Source organism: Hippopotamus amphibius, chromosome 3, assembly GCF_030028045.1.
Source record: "Hippopotamus amphibius kiboko isolate mHipAmp2 chromosome 3, mHipAmp2.hap2, whole genome shotgun sequence".
In the NCBI taxonomy this organism is placed as follows: domain Eukaryota; kingdom Metazoa; phylum Chordata; class Mammalia; order Artiodactyla; family Hippopotamidae; genus Hippopotamus; species Hippopotamus amphibius.
In genome coordinates, this window is record NC_080188.1 from 39,387,847 (window position 1) to 39,397,226 (window position 9,380).

The 9,380-nt window shown below is 34.4% G+C and overlaps 1 pseudogene; it reads right to left on the bottom strand.

Moving 5' to 3' along the window:
* Positions 1–8,615: 8,615 nt before the first annotated feature.
* LOC130850263 (cytochrome c oxidase subunit 5B, mitochondrial-like) lies at positions 8,616–9,000 on the bottom strand (annotated as a pseudogene).
* Between the last annotated feature and the right edge of the window lie 380 nt (positions 9,001–9,380).

Here is a 9,380-nt window from a genome sequence, read left to right on the forward strand (position 1 = left end):
CTTAAGAAATCAAAGAGGAAACAAAAAAATACCTAGAGAAAAATGACAATGAAAACAGGATGATCCAATACCTATGGGATGCAGCAAAAGCAGTTCTAAGAGGGAAGCTTATAGAAATACAATCTTACCTTAGGAAACAAGAAAGACTACAAATAAACAACCTAAACTTACACCTAAAGCAACTAGAGAAAGAAGAACAATTGAAACCCAAAATTAGTAGAAGGAAAGAAATGATAAATATCAGAGCAGAAATAAATGAAATAGAAACAAAGAAAACAATAGCAAAGATCAATAAAACTAAAAGCTTGTTCCTTGAGAAGGTAAACAAAATTAATCAACTTTTAGCCAGACTCATCAAGAAAAAGGGGGCGAGGTCTCAAAGCAATAAAATTAGAAATAAAAAAGGAAAAGTTACAGTGGACACTGCAGAAACACAAAGGATCATAAGAGACTACTACAAGCAACTATATGCCGATTAAATGGACAACCTAGAAGAAATGGACAAATTCTTAGAAAGGTACAATCTCCCAAGATTGAAACAGGAAGAAGCAGAAAATATGAGCACATCAATCACAAGTACTGAAATTGAAAGTGTGATCATAAAACTCCCAACAAACAAAAGTCTGGGAGCAGATGGCTTCACAGGAGAATTCTAGTGATATCAAACATTTAGAGGAGAGTTAAAACCTATTCTTCTGAAACTATTCCAAAAAATCCCAGAGGAAGGAACATTCCCAGACTCATTCCATGAGGCCACCGTTACCCTGATACCAAAACCAGACAAAGATACCATAAAAAAAAGAAAATTACAGGCAAATATCACCGGTGAACATAGACGCAAAAATCCTCAGTAAAATACTAGCAAACTGAATCCAACAATACATTAAAAGGATCATACGCCATGATCATGTGGGATTTATCCCAAGGATGCAAGGATTTTTCAATATCTGCAAATCAATCAGTGTTATACACCATATTAACAAATTGAATAAAAAACATATGATCATCTAAATAGAAGAAAAAGCTTCTGATAAATTCAACACCCATTTATAATAACTCTCCAGAAAGTGGGCATAGAGGGAACCTACCTCAGCATAATAAAGGCCATATATGACAAACTTACAGCTAACGTCATAGTCAATGGTGAAAAGCTGAAAGCATTTCCTCTAAGATCAGAAACAAGAAAAGGATATCCACTCTTGCCAATTTTATTCCACATAATTTTGGAAATCTTAGCCACAGCAGTCAGAGAAGAAAAAAGAAATATAATGAATCTGAATTGGAAAAGAAGTAAAACTGTTTTGTTTGTTTGTTTTTGCGGATGTCATGATATTATACATAGAAAATCCTAAAGATATACCAGAAAACTACTTGAGCCTATCAATGAATTTGGTAAAGTTTCAGAATTCAATATAAATACACAGAAATGTTTTGCATTTCTATATACTAACAATGAAAGATCTGAAAGAGAAATTAAAGAAACAATCCCATTAACCCTCACATCAAAAAGAATAAAATACCTAGGAATAAACCTACCTACAGAGGCAAAAGACCTATACTCCAGAAATTACAAGATGATGAAAGAAATCAATGACATAAACAGATGGAAAGATATACCATGTTCTTGGAATGGAAGAACAATATTGTCAAAATGACTATACTACCCTAGGCAATCTACAGATTCAATGCAATCTCTATCAAATTACCAATGGCATTTTTCACAGAACTGGAACAAATCCTAAAAATTTGTATGGATATACAAAAGACCCTGAATAGCCAAAGTAATCTTTATTTTTTTAACTTAATTTTTATTTCTTTTATAAATTTATTTTATTTATTGGCTGCGTTGGGTCTTCATTACTGCACACGGGCTTTCTCTAGTTGCTGAGAGCGGGGGCTACTCTTCATTGTGGTGCACAGGCTCCTCATTGTAGTGACTTCTCTTGTTGCAGAGCACAGGCTCTAGGCACATGGGCTTCAATAGTTGTGGCACATGGGCTCAATAGTTGTGGCTCATGGGCTCTAGAGCACAGGCTCAATAGTTGTGGCACATGGACTTTGTTGGTCTGTGGCATGTGGAATCTTCCCAGAGCAGGGCTCGAACCCATGTCCCCTACATTGGCAGGTGGATTCTTAACCAATGCGCCACCTAGGAAATCCCAAAGTAATCTTTAGAAAGAAAAACAGAGCTGGAAGAATCAGGCTCCCTGACTTCAGACTATACTACAAAGCTGCAGTCATCAAAACAGTATTGTACTGGCACAAAAACAGAAATATAGATCAATGGAACAGGATAGAAATCCCAGAAAAAAAAAAAAAAACATATACCGATGTTCAATTAATCTATACAAAAGGAAGCAAGATTGTAAAATGGAGGAAATACAGCCTCTTCAATAAGTGGTTCTGGGAAAACTAGGCATCTACATGTTAAAAAAATGAAATTAGAACAGTCTTTAACACCATACACAAAATAAACTCAAAATGTATTAAATCCTAAATGTAACACCAGATACTATAAAGCTCTTAGAGGAAAATATAGGCAGAATGCTGACATAAATTGCAGCAATATCTTTTTCAACCCATCTCCTAGAGTAATAGAAATAAAAACAAAAATAAACAAATGGGACCTAATTAAACTCAAAAGCTTGTGCACAGCAAAGGAAACCATAAACAAGACAAAAAGACAATCCACAGAACAGGAGAAAATATTTGCAAATGATGTGACTAATAAGGGATTAATCTCCAAAATTTACAAACAGCTCAAGTGACTTAATATTAAAAAACACCAAACAACTCAATCAAAAAATGGGCAAAAGACCTAAATAGACATTTCTCCAAAGAAGACATACAGATGGCCAAGAGACACATGAAAAGTTGCTCAAAATAGCTAATTATTAGAGAAATGTAAATCAAAACTACAATGAGATATCATTTCACACTAGTCAGAATGACCATCATCAAAAAGTCTACAAACAATAAATGCTGGAGAGTGTGTTGAGAAAAGGGGACCTTCCTACCCTGTTGGTGGGAATGTAAATTGGTATAGCCACTATGGAGAACAGTATGGAGGTTCCTTTAGGAACTAAATATAGAGCTACTATATGATCCAACAATCCCACTCTTGGGCATATATCTGGAGAAGACTCTAATTTGAAAAGATAAATGCACCCCAATGTACGTAGCAGCACTATTTATAATAGCCAAGACATGGAAGCAACCTAAATGTCCATGGACAGATGAGTGGATAAAGAAGATGTGGTCCTTATATACAATTGAATATTACTCCGCCATAAAAAAGAATGAAATAATGCCATTTGCAGCAACATGGATGTGCCTAGAGATTGTCATACTAAGTGAATTAATTCAGACAAAGACAAATATCACGATATCACTTATATATGGAATCTAAAAAAATGATACAAATGAACTTATTTACAAAACAGAAATAGAGTCACAGAGGTAGGAAACAAACTTATGGTTACCGGGGAAGAAAAATGGGGGAGGGATAAATTGGGAGATTTGGATTGACATATACATACTACTATATGTAAAATAGGTAACTAATAAGGACCTGTTGTATAGCATAAGAACTCTACTCAATACCCTGTAATGACCTACATGGGAAAAGACTCTAAAAAAGAGTGGATATACATATATGTATAACTGTTTTAATTTGCTGTACAATAGAAACTAACACAACATTGTAAATCAACCATACTCCAATAAAAATTTTAAGAAAGGAAAGGATACATGTACCCCAGTGTTCACTGCAGCACTGTTTACAATAGACAAGACATGGAAGCAACCTAAAAGTCCATTGATAGATGAATGGATAAAGAAGATGTGGTGCAAATATACTCATACATTGGAATATTACTCAACTATTAAAATGAATGAAATAATGCCATTTTCAGCAACACGGGTGGACCTGGAGATTATCATACTAAGTAAAGTAAGTCAGACAGAGAAAGACAAATATCATATATCTCTTATATGTGGAATTTTTTTTTTTAAAAGATACAAATGAACTTATTTACAAAACAGAAACAGACTCACAGACTTAGAAAATGAATTTATGGTTACCAAGCGGGGAGGGGAGGAGGGATAGACTGGGAGTTTGGGGTTGATATGTACACACTGCTATGTTTAAAACAGATAACCAACAAGGGCCTACTGTATAGCACAGGGAACTCTGCTCAATAGTCTGTAATAACCTAAGTGGGAAAATAATTTGAAAAAGAATAGGTACATGTATATGTATAACTGAATTGCTGTGCTGTACACCTGAAACTAACACAACATTGTTAATAAACTATACTCCAATATAAAATAAAAATTAAAAAAAACTAAACATAAATTAAGGGAGTATGCACTCACTGTCATCAACTGGATACACTTCAGCCTGGCAAGGTAGGTTTTTATATGTTTTTCCATATATCTTAAATTCTACTGCTTTTCTTCTATCACCAAGCTTTATTAAAGTGTGAAAACTAGTAAAGGAAGAAGAGATGCTAGAGTTTCCATGGATGCCACCGCCTTCCCTTTGATATTTTCCATATGCCAGATATAAATCCAGCTTAGAACCCCATCTTTCTTCTCTGGTTAGTAGTCCCTAGATTATCAAATAATAAATATTTCATAAATATACCATGAGCACCACTGAATAACACAGGTTTTGTGGAAATGCAGTGAACCTGAATTCTCATGTAAAGGTCATACTAGACAGTGCATCTGTGGAAGGGGGTTGAGAGATCCCTGAGTAGAAAACAACTTGTGTTATTAGTTATCTTGGGTAGACTTTGAAGTAGTACTGAGAGATGAAACTTGAATGCTTTCCTTAGACATATGGAACCTCACATGTCCTTCCTTAGACATATATTAACCTCATATGTGAGGTTAATAACTGTTGCTTGGGAGAGTGATGCTCTATTCCTTAAAGTCAGAGGGTGGGAGTAACTCTAGCCTCTGGCCAAGGATGCAGAGAATCAGCCAATGGCAAATGGTATTAACAGAGGGAGAAATGAGAGTGAACATGAGGGATGTGATTCTGAGTGTTTATGGGGGAATCTTTCAGTAACAAAAGGGATATAATTAGGGAAAAGCAAATTTCTAGCAATAAATTTGAGAGGACTCATGCCATGGAAATTTGTGTCATATGAAATTTGTTAAGTATTATAACACACAATTTAAGTAAATTTAATCACTAATCATGCTATTTCCAAAAAATCAGTTTCAAATAAGAAAATATAGCACTCTAGTATATTTTTAGACAGGTTATATTTTTAAAAGTGAGTTTTGTTTAATATTTCGAGGTTCTTTTAGTCTACTATAAATTAATGGCCATTTAATTAACCTTTGTGCCAGGGATTTTGTTTTTCAGAAGTGGATATATTTAGCCTTTAAAAAAAAAAATCAAAACATAAAACAAATAGGATATCCAGAATTTAAGGTATGAAGGACCTCTCAGAAATTAAATAGAATTCTGTGATAAAAATAAAATAATTTTTACAATGTGACACAATACTCTAGAAGACCTGTAATATGCAGAAAGAGTTAACACTATGCTTTAGATGTATTTTTAAATGTCAATGCTAAATTATGCCAGTTATGAACATCTAATAACAATATATAATATCATATAGGTCTAGTCTCATTAGATGTGGGACAAAGTCATCTAATAATAACTGGTTAGTTTTGCATTGAACTCTGCAGTTTAATTTTGTGCATGGCTCTACAAATTCTTTGATAAGTGTAACTTCATTTTTATAATAACTTGGTATGATGATGAAGCTGGTATTACTCCAAAAAAGAACTTCTACATGTCAAGAAAACAGAGACTATATGATAAATGACCTACTTAATATTGAAAACAAACACACACGGAGAGAGACACACATGCACATCCAAAACAAAAAATAAAACAAATATGAGTGGAAAACAAAAGAAAAGGACAACAGCAACAAATAATCAAGTCTCCTGATGTGTAGCTCATTGGACACTATTGCAGACACATTATGTGATGTGTTTAAGTTAAACCTAGAGTCACTTGGATACTCTACAGGATCCAAAAAATTAATAGTTATCTAACTAAGCTTTTTAACGTCTTCTTCCTTTCGAATTTCTGTATTGACAATGGTCCCATTGATTTACTTATTCAAAATGCACATTTTGACCTAATGTTTTACAGCATTCTGTCAGCCTTAAAGCTATATCATTTCTGGCTCAAAGGGCTTCCCAAGAGGAAATTATTACAGTATTATTACCATAGGTGAAAGATAATGAGCTAAAGCATTGAGGAGAGTGAGAAAGTGATGGAGCAAATTAGATGCCTTCACTCTCCGCATCTCCACAGTAGGCAAACTAAAACAGAAAAAAAGAAAAACAATGGGAAAAGGCTCAAAATGCCAAGACAAATGTAATGCCAGAAATAATGAGTAATTACCTGAGCTAAACTTGTGTATAAAATTAAATATAGGGGTACTGGGTCCTTTACCTCCAAAAAGAGGCTGTGGCTGACCTATGCTTGGGGCTATTGAAGGTAGAACATGTAGGCAGAACTTGAGCTAAGTTGTCTCATGATAAGGTGATTGGATCTGTAATGTTTATATATTCAATATCACTAGGGGAAGGGAGTAACAAGCCTTCATTTGAAAAAATGAAAAATTTTGCACACAGAGTGGTAAGAGGTAAAATTGAGCAGCAAAGAAAAGTTAAAAAGTGCATTAAATGAGCTTGTAAACCAAAATTCTAATACATGTAAGGAGAGATAGTAAACAAAATCAATAAGCATTCTTAGACAAAATGATGTCATGTTGTGTATTCTTTTCATGATACTGTGAAATTAGACTTTTTTATTTTTTCTCAATTAAAACTGGTCACTTTCCTTGATATCAAGTAAAGGATTAAGTATCATATTCAGTGTTAGAAATTTTGTTATTAGATATGCAATTCATCTTATTTGGATAGATTATCATAGTTGCAGCTGAATTTACTTAAGGAAAATTACTTTTTAGCCATATTAAATGAAAAGTGAAATCAGAGAAACAAACACGTTGAATGACAATTGCGGCTTGGATTTACAGCATTAATCTACATGTTGTTTACATAACTAAAGGGATTTTGAATAGAGAAAAATACATGTGCTTGAACATTCAGTAAACCCAATGTCAAATCTTAGTTCTTTAACTTAATCATGTGACTGAATAAGTTGTTAAAGCTTCCTGTATGTCACTTGGAAGTGAATTTCCTCATGTCTAAATAGATGTGGGGATTGCATGAGATAATAAGTGTAAGGTAGTTTTTACATTGCCTGACACTTCCTGGCTGCTTGATAAATAGTACTATTTATTGTGGATATTTTATTATCTTTGTTTTTATTACCTTATCTTACCACCTCTTGAAATATGCATATAATTTCATCTTCAGTTTGTTTTCAATATTAAATAAAAATTTACCTTTGAAAAATAAGTTTAGTAACCTATATTCTTCTGAGCACTGACACAATATTAAGAGGTACTGGAGGTGAAGAGATTGACTTTCCTGCAATTCAGTCCAGCACTACTGTTTGAGCAAAAAAGTGTATGTCTTGCTTTTCTACATGGTATCAGGCATTGGCCTTAAAATACAGGGCTTACAGTGCTTTGTCCACATGGTAGTTTTGTAAGTGCTAGATTTCATAATGATGAATCAGTTTGATATAATGTATATGCTTTAGATCCATGTAAAGAGGATGTAAGTCCATATAATATTTAATACTGGTACATAATAAGAAACTTATTCATTATTAAGAAATGTATAAAATTTGCAACCACTTCTAAAAATTGGTTACTTAATTTTGAAATCCATTTACCTGTTAGTATGTTCAAATAACTTCAGAAATCTGTGTTCCAATTAATTAACCCTTAGGGAAAATTCTTACTTAAAAACCTTTCAAGGGCTAATTCTGTGTAGTAAACACTGTACTTGATACCAAAATCCAGTGCTGACAACAGAGATCTAGTCTTTGCCCTCAGGAACTTACAGTCCAGAAGGGAAACATGTGAACATAAGGGTAATGTGTTTTAAAGGAGAAGTTCAGTGTGATACAGGACTAGGGCAGGAGAATCTAAATCATATTCTGCAATATTTTTTATGTTTTAAAATAGCACTTTTATTTTCATAATGTATTATTCTTCCATTGATATTACATTTCAAACTTTCCTATATTATGGTAGCAAATGGGAAGAAACATTTTGCCCTAGAGGTTACTACTAGTGAAAATTATTGAAAAAGTTTAGGATACATTAATGGATAATGCACCACCAGTTGATTTGTACGATTTGTTTGGTGCACATCCCTTATTGTTTCAGGTTGGCACAACTGAGTCAGTAGGCATGCCTCTGACAAAAATCTGTGTATAGTAATTTCACAGGCTAATTTGTAATTTGCATGAACATGATGTCTCAACTAAAACAACTTATGTTCTTGATGGTAAGTCATAACTTTTCCACAATAGAATATTGAAAGACAGATATTTATTTAATTTTTTATTTTTGGAGGAGGAGCCAATGTAATGGCTAGTCTTTTTTGGAAAGAAGAAACTTTACACCACATTTTGAGTGAGTTAATGCAGAGGCTCAGTGGGCCAACTGGTGGGACACCAGCTTGTAATGGGTTCCACAGCTAGGGCATCGCTGGGCCTCACCTTTATGTGGTCAGAACCAGGTGACAGCACAGTTGTCTTCTTCATAGGTGTAGCCCACTATCCACTTGGTGATGGAGGGAACTAAATTAGGGTCTTCCTTTGCACCTGAGGCTGCCTTTGGGACAAGCATATTCTATGGGTCCAGTCCTCTGCGTGCAGCCAGCATGACCTCACTCTCCAGCCCAGGCACCTGCTCATCATCAGTAGGAACGCTACCTCCAGATGCCAGACTTCACTGCGTGGACTCCATTGGGAACGCAGGCGCTCAGGACCTGTGTGGCCAGTGCTCCAACTCTGTGAAATAACCTTGAAGCCATCACACCTGCCAAGACAGATCTTTAATTGTCTGAAATCACGCAGAAGGGTAGTTGATTGTATGTCATTGAGGTGAGGTCAGTCGGCTCACATGGAAATTCTGAAACACTTTCCTAGGTTAGTATGAAGTTTGGAAAACCTAGTGAGAATATATAATAGTTCTAGGAAATAAGAATACTTTGGAGAACTTTTCAAAGACAAGCTTATTCTAGGACTGCTCGTGCAACACAGTTTCACTTGAATGAATCTTATGTTATCCAAGTAAATCAAGCCAAAGCTTTGAGTAGTTGCTAGCATATCTGAAAAGCTGCTTTCATTTAATACTCAAGTGGCACCTTTTTTATAGTTTATAACCTTTTTTCTATTTATCCCTGTCTATTAA